The sequence below is a fragment of the Dermochelys coriacea genome, chromosome 5 (genome assembly GCF_009764565.3).
Source record: "Dermochelys coriacea isolate rDerCor1 chromosome 5, rDerCor1.pri.v4, whole genome shotgun sequence".
NCBI classification, from domain to species: domain Eukaryota; kingdom Metazoa; phylum Chordata; order Testudines; family Dermochelyidae; genus Dermochelys; species Dermochelys coriacea.
In genome coordinates this window covers 9,638,205-9,662,662 of record NC_050072.1, presented here as the reverse complement: position 1 = coordinate 9,662,662, position 24,458 = coordinate 9,638,205, and the positions used below count along the sequence as shown (strand labels likewise).

General features: G+C 41.9%; 1 long non-coding RNA gene across 1 annotated transcript in view; it reads left to right on the top strand.

The window, feature by feature from the left end:
* The window catches only part of LOC122460461, a 34,126-nt gene extending 10,533 nt beyond the window's left edge, over positions 1-23,593 (top strand). The window contains exons 2-3 of the long non-coding RNA XR_006281772.1: positions 13,011-13,015; positions 23,534-23,593. This is a non-coding gene — a long non-coding RNA (uncharacterized LOC122460461). The remainder of the gene's footprint in view (positions 1-13,010; positions 13,016-23,533) is intronic.
* The last annotated feature ends 865 nt before the right edge of the window (positions 23,594-24,458 follow it).

The window sequence follows — 24,458 nt, the reverse complement described above, 5'->3', positions numbered from 1 at the left end:
TTGCTGATCTTCTGCACAGGGGTGAATTTTGCCTGAAGGCTTGTCTACATGGGAAAGTTGTACCAGTTTAACTTAAATCAGTTTTTAAACTGATACAGTTAAATTGATGCAAACCCCTGTGTTGGCTTATTTCAGTTTAAATTGCACCAGTTCCCAGTTGACTTAAGCTAACCTGAAAAAAAGCCACTCAAACCAAAATACGAGTGTCCTACAGGGGGTTGCACCAGTTTAAACCCATGCCTTAGGTTATTCTAGTGTAACCTTCCTCAGTAGAGAAGGCCTTTTTTCTGTAAACAAGCAATTCCAGTAGGGAATATTTCTAAAAATCTTCCCTTTAGAGCAAACATCATAGATTTTTTGTGTGTTTTTCTTTCTAAAACAGCATCACAGTAGACTCTGTGAATGATATCTCCACTCTCATCAATTAGAGCCTTTCTGAATAACATCAGGTTTTTGTGCCTTCTAAAATGAAATGCATTCCATTCCAGGTTCATAGGAGGCAAGAGACTAGAGTCCAGAATCTCATCTCCTTTACACCAGTGTAAATATGAAGTCACTCCATTGACTCCAGTGATGTGACTCTACATAGACACCCAAAGTAACAGAGATCAAAATGCATCCCTAAGTCATTTATTTCTCAAATTAATCCTATGTTCCTTTCAGTTCCATTTTCTATGGACTATTCAAGGATTTATTCCAAATCATGTGATCCCTGAAATAATCATTATTCCCTATATTATGGCTAGTATAATATCCCATGCACTTTCACTTACAGGCATGTCTGTCAAAGGGACCATTTTTCAGCCTCACAGCTCCCACAGCTCTGTCACTTTCTTACTTATAGAGGCCCAAAATGGAAACTATTTTTCTTTTCATTATGAGCTGTCACTTTTTCATCTTGGCACTACGATGATAGACTTTCATTCATCTTCTATATTACCTTTCCTGAAGCCTCTGACACAGACTGACATAATGCAAAATGCAGGAGATCTCAGAGCATACGCTAGCAATTTCTGGGAAAGGCGCTCACTTGTCTTGCTTTGTTATTTTAAATATATATTGAAAATCTCGAGCTGCATTGTACGTTGGAAATGTTAGCGGGGCTTCTCTCTTTGCGATGATCATTGCTAAGCAACACTCCCGTATCCTGAATCGGAGTGGCCTGATTTGATATGGGATGCAACTTTCTGTTGCCATCACCTTTTCTAAGGGCAATGGTGAAAAGTTTGCCACAAATCAGTGTTGATGTACAGAGGATAAAAGGGATACAATCACTATGTCTCCATGCAGTGCTGAACATTGCTTTGTTAACAACCGACCGGTAACATGGTGATGCCACGGGAAACATTGGGAAGCGCCTGGTTAAACCATCACAGAGCCTGCCATGTTGTTTTGGAAGACAAGAATAATTTCAATCAACCTCAGACTAGAAAAATCATATATTCATTCACAAACAGCACTGAAACCACTACAGACAATGCTAACATAAAAAAGCCAATGGACATTGCTTCTCAGAATTTATACTGAATTCACTGCAATGATTTCTGAACAACTAGCACATTTTAAAAAAATAAGCACAATAAAGGGACTCATTAACAATGGCACAAAGGGTCTTTGTACAGATTCTTCTCTGCATTGCTTCCACTTCATATTACACTGCCAGCACAGAGTGACCCTAAAACCACTGGAGGAGGAAACCCCTGGAATTTGGGCGACTGATGTAACAGCTCCTAAGTTTACCCCCTTCATTACAGCTGGCAATGTATATGGAATGGCAGGGGGAGAGGGCATGGAAGAGACTTTGTACACTCCGGCAATCCCTGACTGTGGTCTCAGTCCAGTGGGAGTCAGTGCAAATTAAAATGGTCATCAGGCTGCTCTTATCTACACTGATGGACCAGCCAGGCACACAATCCACCGAAGATTCTGGGGAGTGCAAACCAGTGTAGTAAAGACAAGAGAGATCATGGAATCATAGAACATCAGGGTTGGAAGGGACCTCAGGAGGTCATCTAGTCCAACCCCCTGCACAAAACAGGACCAGTCCCCAACTAAATCATCCCAGCCAATGCTTTGTCATATCTGGCCTTAAAAATCTCTAACGAAGGAAATTCCACTACCTCCATAGGTAACCCATTCCAGTGCTTCACCACCCTCCTAATATCCAACCTAAACTTCCCCCACTGCAACCTGAGACCATTACTCCTTGTTCTGTCATCTGCTACCACTTAGAACAACCTAAATCCATCCTCTTTGGAACCCCCTTTAAGATAGTTGAAAGCAGCTATCAAATCCCCCTTCATTCTTCTCTTCTGTAGACTAAATAATACCAGTTCCCTCAGCCTCTCCTTGTAAATTACGTGCTCCAGTCCCCTAATAATTTTTGTTGCCCTCCGGATTCTTTCCAATTTTTCCACATCCTTCTTGTAGTGTGGGGCCCAAAACTGGACACAGTACTCCAGATGAGGCCTCACCAATGCCAAATAGAGGGGAATGATATGTCCCTCCGTCTGCTGGCAATGCTCCTACTTATACAGTCCAAAATGCCGTTAGCCTTCTTGGCAACAAGGGCACACAATGAAGTCACTCGCACACATCAAGGACTCATCCAAGGTCACACAATATGTTCATGACAAAACAAGGAACAGAACTCAAGGCTTACGACTGCCAGACTTCTGCCCTCTAAGTGTAACCAACTAGTGAGTGTCTTTTAGGTCCCTCCGAGTTGATTAGCAGTAATAAGCAAGAGAGTTTTAGCTCAAGCTGTAGCAGCTGATCCTTTTAGCTCTGGACATCCGCAGTTCTATCCCCAGTGTCACCCGAAGTGGTGGTCATCATCTAAGACCATTATAATTGTCCCATCCTATGGTTCCCTTAAAAAAACCCCCTCAGTTAAAAAATAAATACAAAAAAAATATATACATGAGTTATATGGCGGGGGTGGGAGAGGAAGGGAGGAAAATCATGCTTGTCCAGTTACAGTATCATCTTTGACAGACAGATGTGATGCTTGTCTGCACAATTCCACCTTATCTTTCCTTAGCCAGTTCACTTTATTAGGGTTGATTAAATTTTGATTAAATGCTAGTGCTGTACTGCTACACTGTATTGTTGCATTAACACATGAACTGGCAGCTCTATCTTACTTTGACAAGTACTTTAAAAATCAATTAAAGCAAAAAAGAGGTGATATATTTTATTCTAATGAGCTCTTTATTTTTATTTATTTATTTTTGCAGCAACCAAAGTTGCCAAGTTTTAGGGATGATTTAATATTGGAAGTCAGCAGGAGTTTTGCCATTGACTTCAACTGAGAGAAGATATAGCCCCAAATTCTATAGCATTGTATTGTGCCCCCTTAGAACCCAATTCCCTAAGATTTACAATATCTAGGCATAAGTTTGTACTCTCTCTCTCTCTCTCTCTGTGCTCTGAGTTTGATTTTCAAAGTTGCTGAGCACCCAGAGTTCCCCTTGACTTCCACTGGTCCCAGTGTGTCTCTTGATCTACATCCAAAATCAATGGTCACTTTTTAAAATCTGGGCCATAGCCTTTTGGTTTTGTGCTGAGACTGAGGTGGTATTTTATGAAATGGACACATGTCCTCTAGGGACTGAAACTAGAATGTCGATTTATTTCAGATACGCCGCCGAACGACCATTAAAGAGTGATGATTAATCACTTTCCACTTCTTGACTATCTTTGATCCAGAGAATGATCACTGACTTAGCTATGAAAGGCTCAGCATCCCACAATCAGTGCAAGGATGTTGCAGACTCAATCTCAAGATAGGTATGGGCCCACTGGCTAGTTATAGTACTCATGTCATTCCACATACATACTTTGTCCTACCATGGGGAACATAAAAAGCTATGGTCCAGATATTTAGAACTGTGCTCACACTTTTTACACACTCAGTTTCCTGCAATTGCACAAATTATGTGTGCAGAAAATTCGGGACATTTGGGCATAGATGTATTTTGACACATCTTCCTCCTTTCCACTTAATAATTAATGATGGGGAAACCTCAGTTGTGTAGGGGTTCAGTTAGGATAAGTCATTCAAAAGTTTAGATGCTTATCTGCTCAAAGCTTACTTGAAAATATTCAAATTGTCTAGGCCTAAAAATTTCATCACTTCAAACACTGATTTTTTTTTTTTTTAAATATTTCCAGTCCCTTTTTTTCTGATTGGTAAAGATACAATACCACAAGGCCATAGTATGTGGACACTCCTATTCAGGGGCCTGATCCACTTCCTCTCCTCCCCCCAAACTTTGCATGATATAATGTAATCCCATATAATGTTCTATAGGCTGACACAATTTTGTCCCTCCCCCAAGAATTTTTCTGAACTGCTGCCCCTTTAGGCCTTGTTTACACTACAGGGGAAATTTGATCTACGATGCACAATTTAAGTTACGTGAATAGCATAACTCAAATCGACATAGCTTAGATCTACTTACCGTGAGGTCCTCACTACACGATGTCGATGGGAGACACTCTCCCATCGACTCCCCTTACTCTTCTCGATCCGGTGGAGTACAGGAGTTGATGGGAGAGTGATCTGCTGTCGATGCAGTGGGTCTTCACTAGGCCCACTAAATCAACTGCTGGTGCATTGATCGCCGCTCATTGATCCCCCAGTAAGTGTAGACAAGCCCTTACACTACTTTGATAGCATAAAATATGCCTACTTTAAAGCTCAGACCACCACCTGAGAATGTTCCTTGAGCAAGGTGTGAAACTGGTGTAAGAGTTCTGCACTGGTTCTATTTTTAGTCCATCACAAAAGGAGGATTAGGAGCATGTTGCCCTAAATCTTCTCTAATTTAAACCGGGTGTTGGGAATGCCCCTGCGCTTCCCCAGAATACACAAAGTATTTGTCTGTTTGTGCCCAAGGTGCAGGCATGGTTGCAAACATTCAGTCTTGATTTAAAATTGTCAGTGATGGAGGAGCCACCATAACCCTTGGTAAATTGTCCCACTGGTTAATTAATCTCACTGTGAAAAATATGAGTCATATTTCCAATCTGAATTTGTCTAACTTCATCTTCCAGCCCTTGGACCGTGTTGTGACTTTTTCTGCTAGATTCAGGAGCCCATAATTAATATTTGTTCCCTAAGTATTTATAGACTGCAATCAAGTCACCCCTTAACCTTGTCTTTGTTAAGCTAAATAGTTTGAGCTCCTTGAGTAAGGCATGTTCTCTAACCCTTTAATCATTCTTGTGGCTCTTCTCTATACTGTGTTAACTATACTGGTGAGTAGACAAGGCCAAAGAGAGGGGTGAAAATAATATATGTTAATAGTTAACTGATTTTTCCCCAAACTACACAAAAGGGTTTTTTTGTAATAAACCACAGAGCTTGTATGTAAAGCACAAAACAGAGTGAAGTCCAGTCATGCAACGAGCCAGATCAAAAGACATCTTGGAAAGGCCAGTGAGGACCTGCATTCCAAATTGTGGAGAAATTGAAGCTGACACAAAGTCAGTTAAATAAAGTGCAGAGCTCATCGGCTGTTGGCAGCAAAGGGTAGTTGCTGAGCTATTTCTGCCTGTAAATAAACCTGTGCGTATACCACAGAAATAGAAACAAATGCAAAGAGTATCCTGTCACCGAAAATAAAAATCACTACTTCACAAAAGGGGCTGAGTTTCCTTCTTAGGATCACTCAGTTTCAGCCCAGCCACCATGACAATATTATTAATGAGAATAATAGAAAGAGGGACATATTAGCATAGAAGTGGGAGTAAATGTCTATGGACAATAACAATATTTACAGCACATTTAAATTAATGACGAGTTTTCTTTCAGTATGCAGATGTTTTTCCCATGTTCTCCTGTGTATTTCTTCATCTTATTATTAGTAGTAGTATTTTAATAGTGTCAGGAGACCACAACCAAGTGTTCTAGCTTCTGTACAAACACATTAAATCTTGTCCCAAAGAGCTTTACATCTAAATAGACAAGACAATAGTGGGAGGGGAAATAGAAGCACAGAAAATTAAAGTGACTAACCCAGAACCATACAGTAGGTTAAGCAGAAGAGCTAGATCCCAGCTCTCGAGTCTCAGATATGTGTGCTGTTCACCTGCCCATATTGCTCCTCCCTTTAAATATCTGGCACTTGGAAGAGAAAAAGGAAAGACAGTATATTCTGCAGTTCCCTTCTGTGTCACCATTTTGCTGCTGCTATGGAAATATATTCAGTAAATAGCCACTTTGATGTAATTAAATGAGAATCTGTGGAACTATATTGTTAATGCTAAGTTATTCCTCAAAACTTGTGTTGGACAAAGGGCATAACACAAAGGCAGATAGGGAGTTTGGTATACTGTTCTTGGAATAAATATACATATCAGTACTTGCCTCAACTCTGCTCACCAGTCCTAACTTTTAGTATTTCTTAATAAATTTGGTAGGCAGCAAACAGCAATCTGGGGGAAATTATTTTTGAGCCATTTTATCAGCTCTGCAGACTGAAGTTCTTTGTTTATCCACAGGGCAGATAAGGCATGGGCAATGGTAATGTTAATTCCCTGTACACCACCACACCAATGCACCTCAACTCTAACCTGGAAGGACCACCTGTAGGGATGAGAGAATGATTCAGCCCCCCTTGATCAGTGCTTAATTTGTGCCACAGCTTGCCAGGGCTGAGCCCCGGCACCTCTGGGCTTGGCAGTTCATAGCCCTGGTACTGTGGTTTTACTGCATCAGTTAGTTATGAATGTAAAATAATTGCTTGAGCCCTGGCACTTCTTTCATTACAAATTAAGCACTGCCCTTGATGATTCAATCCCTGGTTTCTCTGCTGAAACGGTTAGGGAGGAAATGGAGTTCCAACTAGTGCTACTTGTGGCAACTTTGGTGCTATGCTCATCTGTCTATGAAGAACTGGATTGAAGTAAACAGACTGATTTCACACAGGCCAACATATCTCTATCAACTGGTAATGGTTTTTGGACATTACCAATTTGAGCTGCAATGCTTGATTGGGGCTTATATGAATTTAGCCTGATTTCTTTGGTCTAGAAATTTGTTCTGATGAGATTTCCAGCCTGTCTCCTTATTGAGTTTTCTGAAACTTCATGTTTCTGACCAAGTATACTATATCATGTAGCCAGTTTTTCTTGTACCTTTTGGGTATTTAGGATTCTAGTTCTGGATGTAACCAAGAACACTGGGAGTTGTCAAAAAGGAGAGAAAAGAAGGGAACCAAACTATTGGTCAAACTTCAGACAAGGTTGATCTTGGTTTGCGCTTGAGTTTCAGGTGAAGATTCAGATCAGTTCTTAGTTATTTGAACCCAGTTTGTATCTCCCTCTAGATATGTTGCTTGGGTCAGCTGAAGTTTAACTTACTTATCAGTCTGTGTGTTCACAATGAGTCTATACCCGGCTGACATGGATTGAAGCAGCAGCATCCATGCCAATCTGATGTGGTGGAAATGCCAGTCAATCCCCAGGGAATGGTTTTGCTGGCATAAAGAAAGAGGAGTATTCTGAGAGGGTGGTGGTATAGATAGAACTCTTTGCCTGGTACCCGACCAAAAGAGAGTATACAAAACAAGGCTTATAGGGTATTAAGATGATAATTGCTTATAGAACTGCTAGAGCATGGCATCATTTCAGACTAGTCCACCTGCGAAATTCAACTTCAGTAAGCCTGAAAAGTGACTGAAATAAATTAGGAGATCTGAAAGATTCAGAATTGCATCAAGCCTAGAGGAGCAAGAGGAAGTGAATCAGATAAATACATTAATACACACACGGTGATGGATGAGGCAGATGACATTTTATGCTCCTTTAAACTGACTGATGAAGATCAGACAAATTAGAAATAGCTGTGGACAAGTTCAAGAACGTCTTCTAGTGTGCACTGAAAGGGACTGTTAAGGATAGACTAGACTACTCATTTATTGTGGGAGGGAACATTCTAGTGCCCCCTGTACCGTTTAGCAGGACATCTAGGACTCTGCAAGGCACAATAGTAGCATTGAAACTAAGTGAGGAGACAGTTAGGGAAATATCAGAAAAGGGGATTTGAACATAAAAACCAAACCACACAAACAACAAAAGTTACTCTGTGGCAAGGAAGACAGGGTAAATCTGTCAAAAAGTAGCAAACTGTGTTAAGAAATTAACTAGATTTTGTAGCTGTGAGAGTACTGAGCAACTAAAATGAATGGTCCATTCAGAGCTCCTAAAAAGCAAGCTATATGAGAGAGACCATTTCAATAACACCTTTCATCCAAGTATCTCAAAGATATTTACAAACATTACTTAAACTTTTAAAATTGCCATTTCAGAAGGTATTTTTACTATTAATTATCAATTTATTATTATTATTATTATTATTATTATTAAAGAACATAAGAGTGGCCAGACTAGGTCAGACCGAAGGTCCATCTAGCCCAGTATCCTGTCTTCTAATAGCAGCCAATGCCAGGTGCCCCACAGGGAATGAACAGAAAAGGTAATCATCAAGTGATTCATCGCCTGCCGCACACTTTATCCCCATTTTAGATGGAAACAGAAACACAGATAACTTTGGTGAGTTTCCCAGGTGAGTCTGGGAATAGAATCCAGGAGAGTACTACATTTATACTAGAATTGTGGGGCTCTGGCTGAAACATTCTCTTTGGGAGCAAAATGAAATTTTGGGGGTGAAACTCCCCTCCCCCCCACTAAAAAATAAAATAAAAAATGTAGATTTGTGTGGATTGAAACGTTTTATGAATTCATGTCAAATTCATCTAACTGTTTCAGTCAGAACAATAATTTTAAAAAAATCCAAGAAAGTCTACATTTTCAAAATTAAATGTTTTGTCTTTTTGATTTGGACAACCTTTCATTTCAAGTTTTACTTCAATTTTATTATTTTTTAAAGGTTAAGAGCCCCTTAAAAATGAAATGAAACATTTTGTTTTGTGTCAAACAAAACATTTGGATTATTTTTCCAAATGATTATATTTGGAATGTTTTTCCAGACTGAAAAATAAAAACAAAACGAAACAAAACAAAACAAACAAAACCCCAAACAACACGTTTCAGGTTGACTTAAAACAATTTTTTCAATTTGGCCACCAAACCTAAAAATCAGTTGTTTACACTGCTCTACAACCCTCACTGTGGAAAAAAAAAAACTCAATGGGAGTGAAAAATCACCTCTGTGCACAGGTCTAGACACCACTTGAATTCTGCTTAGGTCTTCTGCTGATGCTCACAAAAAGGGCAAATTAAGAATAACAAAGTCTAATCCAACAGGAGTCTTTCCATTGACTTCACTGGGTTTTGGATTGGCCCAGGGTCAGCTTTTCATTTGAAATCTACAGTATCAGTTTTACCGAAAATGCTAGTGCTATTTTCTCAGGCTTTTGTAAATGGTGTGGTGGGTCAGTTACAGTATATTTGGTGTGTGGGTGATCAGGCAAAGCAGAATCTCTCTGTATACGGAGTAGAGGACTAATAGAATTCAGTGCTGCCTGTACAGATTAAGCCAGATCATATGTAGTTGGCAGCAAAAGAAATCACATATTTCAGCCGTCTTGGTAGACAAGACATGTCCTATCTGTCTAGTCAAGTAGGGGGGAAAAAGGTACTACGCCAAACATGGTGGGAAGAAAACAAAGGGCATCAATTCAGAGAAAAAATAATGGATAGTCATCCACTGCAAAAGTCTGTCATTTTGTGTGTCTTCCTTCACTTGGGGTAACTTGCTCTCCTTATTTTAATAACCCACCTATTCTATGATGTGTTTTGGATAGAATCTGACTACACAATTCTCTGGTTGTTTTGTTCTGCAATGTCAGATACCAGTGCCAGTGCATATTCACCCCTTTCTATATCTACCCCAGGGGTTAAATCGGCATAGCTACAGCACTCAGGAGTGTGAATTAGCTATGTCAACCTAAACTGTAAGTGTAAACCAGCCCACAGCTGCAACTGAAGTCAAAGGGAGCTGTGCTTTGAACATACAAAGTGCTATATAATGCTAAGGACTCTGAAACATCAGATATTAGTCATCTCATATTGGCCATCCAATGCTAGTGGAAACTTTTGACCTTAATTTCTGTGCCTCAGCTCCCTATTTATAAAACAGGGATAATACCATCCCCTCGCGTCACAGGGGTGTTGTGAAGATAGGTTAATAAATGTTTGTGAAGAACTGAAATACTGTAGTGATGCTCAGCATAGAAAGCCCAAGAGGAAATTAATAATTCTGAATTCAAAGCAGGTTTTGGATAGTGTGCAGTAAGTAAGGTTTGTAGCCACTTATTGAACAATGAGGATAATACAAAATATTGACTAGCTAATAATTAACTGACCATCACCAATCCTGTGCACTGAATGAAGCAAAGGTCCAGAGGAAAAAAGCCGTATGTCGTCATATAATTAAAGACTGTATCATAATGCACACACTAAAGAGGCCCAATTAAGGTCGCACAAGCAGTTTTAATACTGGTATTTCGAATGCTTGACTTTAAAGCCTTAATAATATTCTTTTTGTGTGTTTTATAAACAGAATAAAGTACAATAGTGTAATTCAGTGGTTATCAAAGCCGGTCCACTGCTTGTTCAGGGAAAGCCCCTGGTGTGCCAGACCGGTTTGCTTACCTGCTGCGTCTGCAGGTTCAGGTGATCGTGGCTTCCACTGGCTGTGGTTCGCCGCTCCAGGCCAATGGGGGCTGCAGGAAGGGCGGCCAGCATGTCCCTTGGCCCGCGCCGTTTCCCGCAGATTGTTGTAATAAGCCTTAAACTCATTGTCTTTGTGAGACACTAAGGCCATGTCTACACTAGAGTTAAGTTGACTTAAGTTACATCGATGATCATAAACTGCTGTAATTACATCGCTTATGAATGTTCACACAATGTTCCTTGTGTCAGCAGAGCATGTCCACAGCACCCACAGAGAGAGCAATGCATCATGGGTAGCTAGCCCATTGTGCAAATCGCCACCTTCTGCTGTTAAGAGTTCTGGGAATGGATCACAGTGTATCCTGGCCTGTGTAGAAAGCTGCATGCAGGGACGTTCTTTCCAGAATAGAAGATTGCAATAGGGGATGTGGAAATGCCCATAGTGATCCTGGGAGACCCAACCTACACCTTACTCCCCTGGCTCATGAAACCTTACACTGGAAACCTTGACAATAGCAAGGAGTGCTTCAACAACAGGCTCAGCAGGTGCGGAATGACCGTTGAATGTGAATATGGCAAATTAAAGGATTGCTGGTGCTACCTTTTTGGCAGTTATACCTCAGTGAGGAAAATATTCCCATGGTCATTGCAGCTTGCTGTGCTCTACATAACATTTGTGACACTAAAGGGGAAAAGTTTCCCCAGGGGTGGAGCTTTGAGGTGGATCTCCTGGTGACTTATTTTGAGCAGCCAGATACCAGGGCTAGTAGAGGGGCTCAATGGAGGGTCTATTCGAATCAGAGAGGCTTTGAAGCAGCATTTTGACAGTGAGCCCCAGTAAGGTGTCTTTCTGTAATGCATTTAGGCAGTCAATATTTTTTGCTATCTGGAATGATGCTTGTAACCTTGCTGCCTGAGAGTTAATTGTAGTCTACAAGTGTGCCAACCACTATGTGTAGGACACAAAGAATCATTGTATTTCTAAAAGTACATTTTTATTAAACAGAAATACATAGAATTACATTTCTTACAGGGACATGACACTGAGAAGCACTATCTCAAATGAGGCTCTCACAAATGTGTGCAAGTCAAGCTGTCATTATCAAATGTCCCTCGGGGTGGAGTGCAAGGGATACTGCGGTGGGCAGGGAACATGCGAGGAGTGTGTGTTGGGAGTTTGGGGAAGGCATGGAACAAAGTTCTGTATGAGCTGCAGAGGGAGTCAAACATTTGTGTGTTCTGACTGCAGCACAATCAGCAACCTCAGCATTTCTGTTTGCTCCTCCATCAGTTTTATCATCCACTCCTGCCCATCTCCTCTTCTGGCTATCCATTCTGAGTTTATCATGTATTGTCTGTCTCCACGCTCTGTGCTTGCTATCTGCATGATCAGATGATTGCAGCATTTCTCTAAACATATCCTTCTTATACCTCCCCATTCACCTCCTTGTCTGACAGAGGTGGTCTGCCAGTGTGTAGGAGCTGGTCCTCAAAGGCTCATCCACAGAAGGAAAAGAAACAATACACAGAGTCAGTATTGTGAGTGAACTCTCAGCCTTGAATCATAGAAGTTACATACATCTCTTTCTCACTTTCTCTTGGCAAGCACAAAGCACATTGAGAGACCTAAAAATGATGAGTTCAGTCTGGTGGGACAAAGGGTCTGGGTGGTTTCAGAAGGGAATCACTACAAATGACTAGGGACACTATTCTGAATACTGGCACCATTTTCCATAGGTGGGGGTGATCAATGCTGATATCTCACTACTGAGGGTAACGGAGGATGCAACGGTACATCTTCTGCATGCATGTGACTTCAGACCAGGTCCGTATGCTGTTTGCCTGTGTGCTGCTTTGGTTCCTGCAGAAATAATTGCCAATTGACATGGCAAAGTTTCCTACGGTGAGGGAAGAAATGAAGCAGCTCTTCCAAGGAACCTTCAGCACAAGATTTCAGAGTACCCTCAGGAAAGTTTCCTAGAGATCTCTATGAAGGATTCTCGGGAGATCCCGGTGTACATTAACAAACTTTTTCCACAGGGCACCCACTGTGTAGCTGCACAGAGGAATTAGACACAGATGAAAACAGTACTTAGTGTTGTTAATTTCTATCCCTTCTCCTACTTGTACCATGTGACCATGCAGTATCAAAGCAAAATGAGCTCTGCTTTCCATCAGACCTGCAGTACTGAGACTGGTTAGACCCCTTTGGAGTCAAAAAGAGGCCCTGGCTCACCATGCCACTGCATGATCCTGTTGCCTCCAACTCCACTTCCTCATCACCACTTCATCCTTGCGGTTGACTCCACTGGCTGCTGCCTCTAGACCCCCCTTAAGTATCCACGGGGCTCTTGGTAATGGAGGTGGGGTCACCGTCAAGGATGGCATGCAGCTCCTTGTAGAAGCGACATGTCTTCAGCGCCAACAAGAGTGACAGTTGGCCTCCCCTGCCTTCTGGTACACCTGCCTCTGATCCTTGATCTTAGCCGGGCACTGCTGCGTGTCCCTTTCATGCTCCTTCCCCCTCATGCCACGAGCAATATGCTTGTAGGTATCAAAGTTCCTATGGCTGGATCGGAGCTGTGATTGCACAGCCTCCACTCCCCACAGACCCAGCAACTCCAGTGTACTCCAGGCAGGAGTGTGTTTGTTGCAAAAAGCTGGCATGGTCATCTGGGAAGATGCTATGTGTACTCCGCATGCTGAACAAACAGTTAGTGGAATTTAAAAAATTCCCAGGACTTTAAAGAGGAAGGGGTGCAGCCTGTGTACCTGGGTGCAGGGCAGTGGAGTTGAAACTGCTGACCAGAGCTGTCATGCTGGGCACTGTGGGACACCTCCTGGGAGCCACTTAGGTTGACATAAGCAAGCACAGTTTCTACGCTGATGCTGCATTGCTCTAACTTTGTTGCAAAAAGTTCTGGGCCTCTCATCGAGGTGGTTCTATTATGCTGATGTAACAGGAGAGTAAAATCGGTGGGAGGAGCATTGCGGTATGTACACCACCACTGTTTTGTCAACAAAAGCTGATTTTTGTCAACAAAAAACTGTGTCATGTAGACAAGGCCTTAAACTCATGGATTTAAAGTTATGAATTTAAGCTCCCGATCTTGTCTTGTGGAGGCGTTTTTCAGAGTTTCTTTCACTGTGAGGACTGAGAGGTCAGATATGGAATGATCGCGTTGTGAAAACTGTTTACCCACGGGTGATATGGTGCTTTTGTCTTTTATCATATTCTGTGTGCATTCATTCGAGATTATAGTGATTTTCTCATTTCATTCACATAGTTATTTGGGCATTTACTGCACTGGATGAGATACACTACATGTTGTGATAGGCCCCCTTGATCTTCAAAGGTGTGTTATGGTGGTGGTGAGGTGGTGTTTATAATCATAGCAATGGAAATATGCTGACAGATTTAGCATCTGTTGGCAGGGCCTGGTCCCACTTTGAGCTGGTGTGTTCTGATCTGTGGGGATCTTGCTTCTGATGGTGAGTTTGGCAAGGTTGGTGTTGTCTGATGGCCAGAAGAGGGAGCCTGGGAGAGATTTATTTCAGGATGTGATCCTCATTGAGTATGGGTCTCAATTATTTAATGATACCCTGTTAGGGTTCCAGTGTCACCTACCACCCACAAGCAGCGGTCTGTGGTCAGAGGGTGGTTTTTTTTCTGTTTTTTTACCATATTGAAGCAAGTTCTCATGGGAGGTTGGGTGGCCCATTCCACATGTGATCTACTTCTCTGGTGGAGTGTCCTGGTTTGATGAAGGCAGTTTTAAGTGTGTTAAGGTTTATATCCTGGACTTTCTCCTTGGAACATATTCTGTGGTATCTGAGTGCCTGGCTGTAGATAACTCATTTCTTGTTGTGTTTGAGTTGGTTACAATATCTGTGAAGGAAGGTGTGGTGGTTCATGGTTTCTTGGATATTCTTAGTTATCTGTAGGGTTCCATTGTTGAAGTTGACTGTGGTATCCAGGAAGTTGATGGTTGTGTGGGAGTGTTACAGAAAGAGTTTGATGGATGGCAGGTGGTTGTTGAAGTTGTGATGGAAATCTGAGGGAGTTGGTGTCATCAGTCCAGAGGATGAAATTATCATTGCTGTATCTCAGGTATATCATCAGCTTTTAGTGCATTTATCTACACAAGGTGGCCCATGAACATGTTGTCATAGTGGGGAGCCATCCTATTACCCATGGCTGTTCCCATGGTTTGGGTAAAGTGTTTGCTGTTGAATGTACAATTATTATGGGTGAAGATTAAATGGATGGGTTTGGTGATGAGTTTGGGGTGGATATCTCAGTGTTGTCTATTTTCTTGCAGATATTTGAGGCAGGCAACTTATTAAAAACAAACTGTAACCCACTAATGTCCCTCTACCCCCATTTTTGTCCTATTACTGCAGAGGTGTTAATTGCCACTTCACCTTGAATGGTCTCTTAACATGTGTTAACTCCTTATGCTAATAATCTGTTCCTTCTTGTATTTAGCTGTGACACTCTTGAGTATCTTCCCCAAACCTGAAGAAGAGCTCTACGTGAGTTTGAAAGTTTGCCTTTCATCTGATGCTGGTCCATTAAAAGATATTACCTCATCTACCTTTCTCTCGAATATCTGGCTGGCTGTATTTTAAAGAAGCCTTACTGAGGGCGCAAGAACAAACCATCCCGATGTGCAGAAAGAATGGCAAATATGGCAGGCAACAAGCTTGGCTTAATAGAGAAATATTCAGTCAGCTTAAACACAAAAGGAAATTTACAAGAAGTGGAAACTTGGACAGATGACTGGGGAGGAGTATAAAAATATTGATCTAGTACGCAGGAGTGTAATCAGGAAGGCCAAAGCACAGTTGGAGTTTCAACTAGCAAGGGATGTGAAGGGTAACAAGAAGGGTTTCTACAGGTGTGTTAGCAACAAGAAGGGGGTCAGAGAAAGTGTGGGACCCTTACTCAATGGGGTAGGCAACCTAGTGACAAATGATGTGGAAAAAACTGAAGTACTCAATGCTTTTTTGCTTTCGTCTTCACAGACAAGGTCAGCTCCCAGACTGCTGCACTGAGCAGCACAGTATGGGGAGTAGATGAGCAGTCCTCCATGGTGAAAGAACAGGTTAAGGACTATTTAGAAAGGCTGGACATACACCAGTCCATGGGGCCGAATCTAATACATCCAAGGGTGCTGAGGGAGTTGGCTGATGTGATTGCAGAGTTATTGGCCATTATCTTTGAAAACTCATGGCAATCGGGGGAGGTCCTGGATGATTGGGAAAAGGCAAATATAGTGCCCATCTTAAAAAAGGGAAGAAGAAGAATTCGGGGAACTACAGACTGGTCAGCCTCACCTCAGTCTGCGGAAAAATCATGGAGCAGGTCCTCATGGAATCCATTTCAAAGCACCTGAAGGAGAGAAAGGTGATCAGGAACAGTCAACATGGATTCACCAAGGGCTAGTCATGCCACAGCAACCTGATTGCCTTCTATGTTGAGATATCTGGCTCTATGGATATGGGGAAAGCGGTGGACATGATATATCTTGACTTGAGCAAAGCTTTTGATATGGTCTCCCACAGTATTATTGCCAGCAAATTAAAGAAATATGGATTGGATGAAAGCGGTCTAGATTGTCGGGCTCAGCGGATAGTGGTCAATGGCTTGATGTCTAGTTGGCAGCTGGTATCAAGTGGAGTACCCCAGAAGTCGGTCCTGGGGCCAGTTTTGTTCAACATCTTCATGATCTGGATGATGGAATGGATTGTACCCTCAGCAAGTTCACAGATGACACTAAGATGGTGGGAGAGGTAGATATGCTGGAGGGTAAGGATAGGGTCCAGAGTGACCTAGATTGGAGGATTGGGCCAAAAGAAATCTGATGAGATTCAGCAAGGACAAGTGCAAGGCCTGCATTTAGGATGGAAGAATTCCATGCATTGCTGCAGGCTGGGGACCGACTGGCTAAGTGGCAGTTCTGTAGAAAAGGATCTGGGGATTACAGTGGAAGAGATGATGGATATGAATCAACAATGTGCCCTTGTTGCCAAGAAATAGCTAATAGCATCTTGGGCTGCATTAGTAGGAGCATTGCCAGCAGATCAAGGGAAGTGATTTTTCCCCTCTATTCGGCACTGGTGAGGCCACATCTGGAGTATTGAGTCCAGTTTTGGGCCACCCACTACAGAAAGGATGTGGACAAATTGGAGAGAGTCCAACAGAGGGCATCAAAAATAATTAGAGGGCTGGGGCACATGACTTATGAGGAGAGGCTGGGGGAACTGGGCTTGTTTAGTCTGCAGAAGTGAAGAGTGAGGGGGGATTTGATAGCAGCCTTCAACTACCTTAAGGAGAGCTTCCAAAGACGATGGAGCTAGGCTGTTCTCAGTGGTGGCAGATGACAAAACAAGAAGCAATGTCTCAAGATGCAGTGGGGGAGGTCTAGGTTGGATATTAGGAAAATCAATTTCACTAGGAGGGTAGTTAAGTACTGGAATGGGTTACCTAGGGAGGTGATGGAATCCCCTTCCTTAGAGGTTTTTAAGGTCTGGCTTGATAAAGCCTTGGTTGGGATGATTTAGTTGGGGGAGTCATGCTTTGAGCAGGGAGTAGGACTAGATGACATCCTGAGGTCTCTTCCAACCTGAATCTTCTGTAATTCTAGGATATTCTGGGACCAACACGGTTACAAAAGCACTGCAAACATTAGTTATTGTCAGTGGTATAGTACACATTCCTAACTCTATTTAAACAGTGAATCAGAAAAAAAAATCTATAACCACTGCACTTGCTATGTTTCCAGCCTTGTCTGGTCTAAGAAAACAGGAGCTGAATCATACTGAGATCTAATTATCCCTTTGGCTACTGCCATTACTGATAGCACTTAGCCAGCCTTCTTGCACTGCCTGGATATTTGGAGTTCGTCTATATGTGAGATACACAGTTTTATATGAGCAAAATTGACCAGTCATTGCGATAAATAACTGTTTGCTTCACAGTAGGGAATGGGAAGGAAAGCTAAATGCTTGGTTCTTTGCATAGCTTCAAATAGCCGTTGGTAGATTAGATAGCTATCCCTGCTGCTGTTCCCACCTCCTGCCCTTCTCAAGTTGTTTCAGTTCCTAAATTTTATTCATGATGACAATTCAGCCCAAATCCCCCAAATTTTGCAACAGGAAAAGCAGGTGATTCTTCCCTTTTGTTTCTGATCTCTCGACAAAGCTGCTATGTACTGCTTTTCATTTTTTGAACTGTTTCCATTGACACTTCTTTCTTATCTTTTTTCCTGCTATTTCACCATGGGTTTTCTGCTTGAATTCAAACTGTTTGTCAAATGTGATAATGGGCAGAAAGGCACAACATGAGCAGTTAGCACTACTGCTGCTGCCTTTAGAGGATTTCTCTGGATGTAATTTTCCTGATCTTAATGCAACTACACATTAGACTTACAAATTCCAAAGCCCTTCATAAAGGGCAATGCTATCGCTTGCCTAAATACTACATTATCACTGCTGTTAGTTTTGTGGTCATGGTAATGTTCATTTTATGAGCTCAATCTGGATCTGAACAATTGGAATTTGAAAATCCTGCTACCTTATCCCTAAGAGGACCAGCTCATGTTTGGTTTACATGGTGCACAATGCACAATATATTGGGGAGGTTTGGGATAAATATAATCTCAAAATCACACCATATGGCAAGATGGGCACTCTCTTTAAAACTGTATCAGGAAGCAGAGGTGCAGGGAAGATACCATTAAGGATCACCATATTTCCCTTATTATAATGTAATTCCCTGTTATTACAATTCCCGTGTTCAATGTTAAAAGAAAGTGACTTTTCCTATGATTGTCTCATTGACACACGACACAGAAAACAGCAAAGATAATGGGATGAGGTGTTTGCCCTATCTTGAACTATTTTGCCTGTTGAGATGCAGAACAGCATGTGTTTTCTTGGTTTTTTTTTAAGCTGCTTCAAGAAGAAATGTGGTTTATCCATTAGAACAAAGGACTGGGAAATATAATTCTTGCATTAAACCATGTACATTCTACAACTGACAAGATGTGTGTCCTTGAGCTCGTCAACTCTACCCACCTGTAACTCAAGGATAATAATAGTCATCTACCCCACAGGGATGCTGGGATGCTTAATTGACACTGGTGTTGTACAGTGTTTTGATGGAAGATGTTATCTTAGTTATTTAGTTCAGATGTGTATGCATGTGTGGAGTGGAGGGTTATTAGTCAGCAATCCTCCTCATCCTGAGCTCGGGAGAAAAAACCTTGAACTCCATTCTTGGGTGCTTCCATCAGTTATGCCTCTACAAACTCACTGATGCCCAGCATCATAGTGAAGACAATGGGGATCTATCAAGGACTCATTCACCTGCACATTTACTAATGTGATGTATGCCATCACGTGCCAGCAACACCCCTTTGCCATGCACATTGGCCAAACTGGACAGTCTGTACGTAAAAGGATAAATGGACACAAATCAGACATCAGGAATGGTAACATACAAAAGCCAGTATTTCAATTTCAATCTCCCTGGACATTCTATAACTGATTTAAAAGTAGCTATACTTGAACAAAAAAAGTCAAAAAGAGACTTCAAAGAGAAACTGCAGAACTAAAATTAATTTGCAAATTTAACACCATTAATTTGGGCTTGAATAGGGAGTGGGAGTGGCTGGCTCACTACAAAAGCAACTTTCCCTTTCCTGGTATTAACACCTCCTCATCAATTATTGGGAATGGACCACATCCACCCTGATTGAATTGGCCCTGTCAACACTGGTTCTCCACTTGTAAGATAACTCCATTCTTTTCATGTGTCAGTATAATAATGCCTGCATCTGTAATTTTCACTCCATGCGTCTGAAGAAGTGGGTTTTTTACTCACACTTACTTATTTATTCCCAAATAAATCTGTTAGTCTTCAAGGTACCACCAGACTCCTCGTTGTTTCTGAGGATCTATGAAAGTAAAGGAGAGCAGAATTCATGTGTGTCTGTGTGTGTGCGTATAAATAAAAATCTACATTGTGTGCACACAAATATAGGAGTCACACCCACTATTGAAATGCAGCTACCTCTTGGATGGAACACATTAGCTGTTTATTAGTGCATAGTGCCACCTCACAACCGTATAGGGCAGGAAGTGACTAAGAATGCTGCATTCGATTGAAACTGCAAGGGGAATTCAAGAAACTAGATGATAATTATTCCCACTGGAATTTGGCAAGCACACCCAGGTTTACCCATCTACATCTTGCAATATTACTATGGGCTCTTCAATGACCACACAAGGCTTCACTTTTAAGCCCATCTTAAAGATGGCACCTCCGGTGGCATATAATCCCCTAGCACCATGCAGGAGAACTGGTTCAGTACTGACTCAGACATTTCCACCTATTGAATCCTAGCCACCATTATCCACCACCTCTTCATTTCCTTTTGTGCCCTGCCCTATCCCTCCTCCCCCATGATCTTGGGATGTGATGAGCAGGATCATGACCCTTAATTCTTGTTAGTTTGTATTGTGGTAACACCTAAAGACCCCAGCCAAGGTTGGGGTCCTCTTGTGCTAGGTACTGTACAAACATGTGGTGTGAATGTAAAATCCAAGGATGAGACTTTCAGGTGCTGGGTGCTGGCTTAACTCTGCTCCCACTGAAGGCAGTGGGGCAAGAGATTGGCTAATGCTGAGATCTTTTAGCACTCCCACCCTAATGAGATTAGACAGATAAAGGTAGGAGAAGAAAAACATTATCATCTCTCTCAGAAGAAAGGAAATCTAGTCTGCTGGTTAGGGCACAAGCCAAGCACTTGCAAGACCCAGGTTCAGTTCTCACTCTGTCACAACCTCCCATCGTGACCTTGGACCACTCACTTAGTGTCTAAGATCCTCAGTTTCCCCCATCTGTACAATGGTGGCAATAGTACTCCCCTACCTCACAGGTACATTAAAGATTGAGACACTCAGATACTATGGGACTGGGGCCAAATCAGCACCAAGGAGAAATGCCTTTTTACATATGGGGAACTGATACAGGGGGATGATTAAGTAGCTTGACCAGAATAACACCAGAAACAAGCATGGCAAAGGTAGGACTGGAACCGAGATTTCTGAAGCACTAACCCAAAGTTATAACCACAAGGACATTGCTTTTCTTAAATTGGTTGAGGGTTGAGGGCAGTTGGCACCTCAGCTACTGATGTTGGCCCAACAGGTTTACCTTTCTGTACAGGATCAAACCCTACAGTGGAATATCTGAGGATTACAATGCATGGTTAAGCCACATTTAAAGATGCTCTTGCATTTTTTGTGCATGGTAAGAAAATTGACAAAGGCTGGTCGAATGTATTTGGGCAGAGTTAATCTCTCACACCTATCAGATATTCCATGGTATGATTGAAAACACTTTTATAGACAGACTTGTACAGATAAAGAAATCTATTGATTCTTTTGCCTTCCCCTGACCCTGTAGGCTTCTCACCTGAGACCATTATCCAAAGTACTGTCTGCAATTAATCTTCTAGGAGTGTGTAATCACCCCAGGTGTACAGAGCTGAGTTTCAAATAGATAATGCTACTGAGAGAGTGGGGGAACAAGTTGCCATTTGTTTACTGCACCTATCAGAAGAGGAGCATAGGTTAGTGTCCAGAGAGGTCAAGGTATAGACACTTTACAAAAGGACAAAACCAACCCCCTAGACTATCTATTAAAAAAGAATGTATGTCTTTTTAATGTATTTGTACATGGGTGGGGGGAAAGGTGAAACCTTCCAGATGCTTGCCTGCAGTAAAGCATTTCTGGCTGTTAGTTCCAGTAGGTCATTACTGCATTAATTTGGTGTTTAATTAAATGCCTGTGCAACAGACCATTTATTTGTTATCTAATATTAGCTTTAGTTCTTATCAATTAAATGCTAGCTGAGGGCTTGATTCACTTACGTTTTATGAACCCTTACACTTTTTTTTTATAAACAGAAAACAAGGACGCAGTCTGCAGAGGAGAGATTTACACACCCAAATTTCACAGTGTGCACAATGAAATGTGCTGACATTCTTAGGCAGAAGGACCTGAAACAAAGGGAGATTCAAAAAATAATAATAATGTAAAATAGGGGCGGGATTTTAAAAAAGCAAGAAAAAATAATTTAGCAGAGCATGACTGGCTTCTTGGGGAGTGCATGAAACCATTTTATCCAGCTTCAATTTGAGCAGGATCCCATGTCTGGTTTTCCTCTTTCAGTTTCAGGTTCCAACTCAGAACCTTATTCAGAACGTTCACTGGAAGATGGTAAATTTTGCACGAACTCTATGCAAAGCCAAAAAGGGGACTATTGTTGCTGAAAAGGCTGCTGAACCATAGCAAATCTAATGACAAATTCAGTACCTGATTCTCCAGTGCCTGGAACTTTTTGTTGTCATATACACTAGTGCAAAATGCTACCATAGGTGTAAATAAGTAGAGAATTCTGATTCAGTAGCATTTTGCACTCAGGGGTGTAGAAGACTTCCTACTGTGCAATGTAGTGAAGAATCAATTGGCGGTAGTGAAATATTCACCAATATTAAAAAAATGGTGAAAATAAAAATCACTGATATATGGCCTAATTTTAATTATTATTTTTTTACCATTAATAAAAGTCACATCTTCTACCATTTTCATTATGTGACAATATTTCTTTTTTAATCATGGGAAGGCGAGAAGGAAAGGATAAATGTTGCATATTTGTGACCTTGAACCTTTTTCTTAAGACAATGGAGAGCTTGATGAAAAAAATCAACTTCCTTTTCTGGGATGTCTCAGGAAGAAATAATTGAAAAACACCCACACAAATTATCCAGAGAGAGTGGTGAAATTATGTGCCATGCATTCAGTTTGTAGTCTACTACAGAACTTTCATGGTGCTCAACCAGTAGTATGGTACCCTGATGGAATGACTTTCCTGAACAATGGGAGAAGTCAAATTGTTAATGAGAATCAGGAACTGGTGACCTGCATCAAATATTTTCTCTGATTCTTGAATCATTCTTATCCAAGCCATTCCAGATCTCACCGAAGTAGTCAGAACTGATTTATACTACATCTAGTTACTGACTTGGTCCTTTAGATCAGAATGGATGGTTCATTGTGTACTTCAGATCCTTCCTGTCATTCACTTCTTCTCATGGCTTTTGTTTCGGCTCCACTTCATTCCACCTCCGATGTAGTGAACAATAGGCATGAACAATAGGTATGATTCACTTTTGTCCTAACTGGATCACCCTATGCCTGTTGTAATGTATGATTCTCTGTACAGTAATGAGTGGATGTGCATGTATTCTTCTTTGCCTGAAATGATCCTCAAGTGTGACATTAGGACAATCAAGATTTCAGACCTGGATCCGTCCTTAGTCACTTAATATTCAAAAACATGGATACTTAATAGACTCCTATTTCAGGATCCCCTAATGCTGTTGGAGCTTAAAGGAGCTTGTGATTGGGTATTCAAACCGCACACTGGGCCAAAAGGTGTTAAGGAGCTGTTCTGGGCTCTACCATCCCTGCCCCATCATATATAAGAATGGCCAGACTGGGTCAGACCAAAGGTCCATCTAGTTCAGTATCCTGTCTTCCGACAGTGGCCAATGCCAGGTGCCCCAGAGGTAATGAACAGAACAGGTAATCATCAAGCGATTCACCCCATCGCCCATTCCCAGCTTCTGGCAAGGGATGCACAGAATGGAGGTGTTAAAGGGGAGAGGAGCAGGTCACTTGGGGGCAGACTAGGAAAGAGAAAGGACATTTACCTTACAGCTCCTGAGGAAAGACATTTTCCCCTCTCACGTACTGACTCAGTTTGTTTGTGTTAATTTCCCGTTTTATTTATGGGCTATTCTAAAAGAGAAGAGACTTGAACTCACCTGGCTGGAGGGCACAGCATGAGAAGAGATGTCCACTATCCCAAGAGGGAGAGAGCAACAATGCCACACGTGGTCATGAAGAGGTGCCAAGCGGTGAGCTGACTCTTTCACACTGCCTTGCTAAAGATGTGAACCTTGGACACTAGAGTGTGATAGGAATTGGCCCAAGGAGAGAAGTCTTAAGGTGCTCCTGGAGATCAGACCATTTGGAAGTCACACAGGGTAAAGGGCAGAAGCCCAGAGGCATAGAAGGGCCCAGGCTTCCTGACCACACACCTCCTCTGCATGTTGAAAGGACTAACCCTGAGCACAAGGCAATGCTCCCCAAGAGTGCCAACCATCACAGAGCTGTAGAGGATTATTTCACCATCTACAATACTTCTTATACAAGCACCAAAACCCTCTGGGACATTGAGAAAGCAGTTATCTTGTGAGCAGTAATTGCACTGACTACAGGATGTAAGAAAACTACTCCGGGTATGTCTACACTGCAATTATACACCCATGGCTGGCCCGTGCCACCAGATTCAGGCTCACGGGGCTTGGGCTAAGGGGCTATTTAATTATGATGTAGATTTCTGGGCTTGGGCTGGAGCCTGGGGTCTAGAATAGTGAGGGTCCCAGAACTCCAGCACTGCAGCCTGAACCTGAAATCTATACTGCAATTAAACAGACCTGTAGCCTGAGTCCCGGGAGCCTGAGTCAACTGGTATGGGCCAGCTGCAGGTTTTTAATTGCAGTGTAGACATAGTTATTCTATTCAGAAGGTGACCTCAGAAACAGGGAGGAATCAAAGACTGGATCTGTTTTTTAAAGAGATATGCTGCAGCTCAAACAGAAATTATGCTCTTGAAGCAGAAATTATTGGGTAAAGTCCTTTGGCATGTATTATGAGGTCAGACTAGACG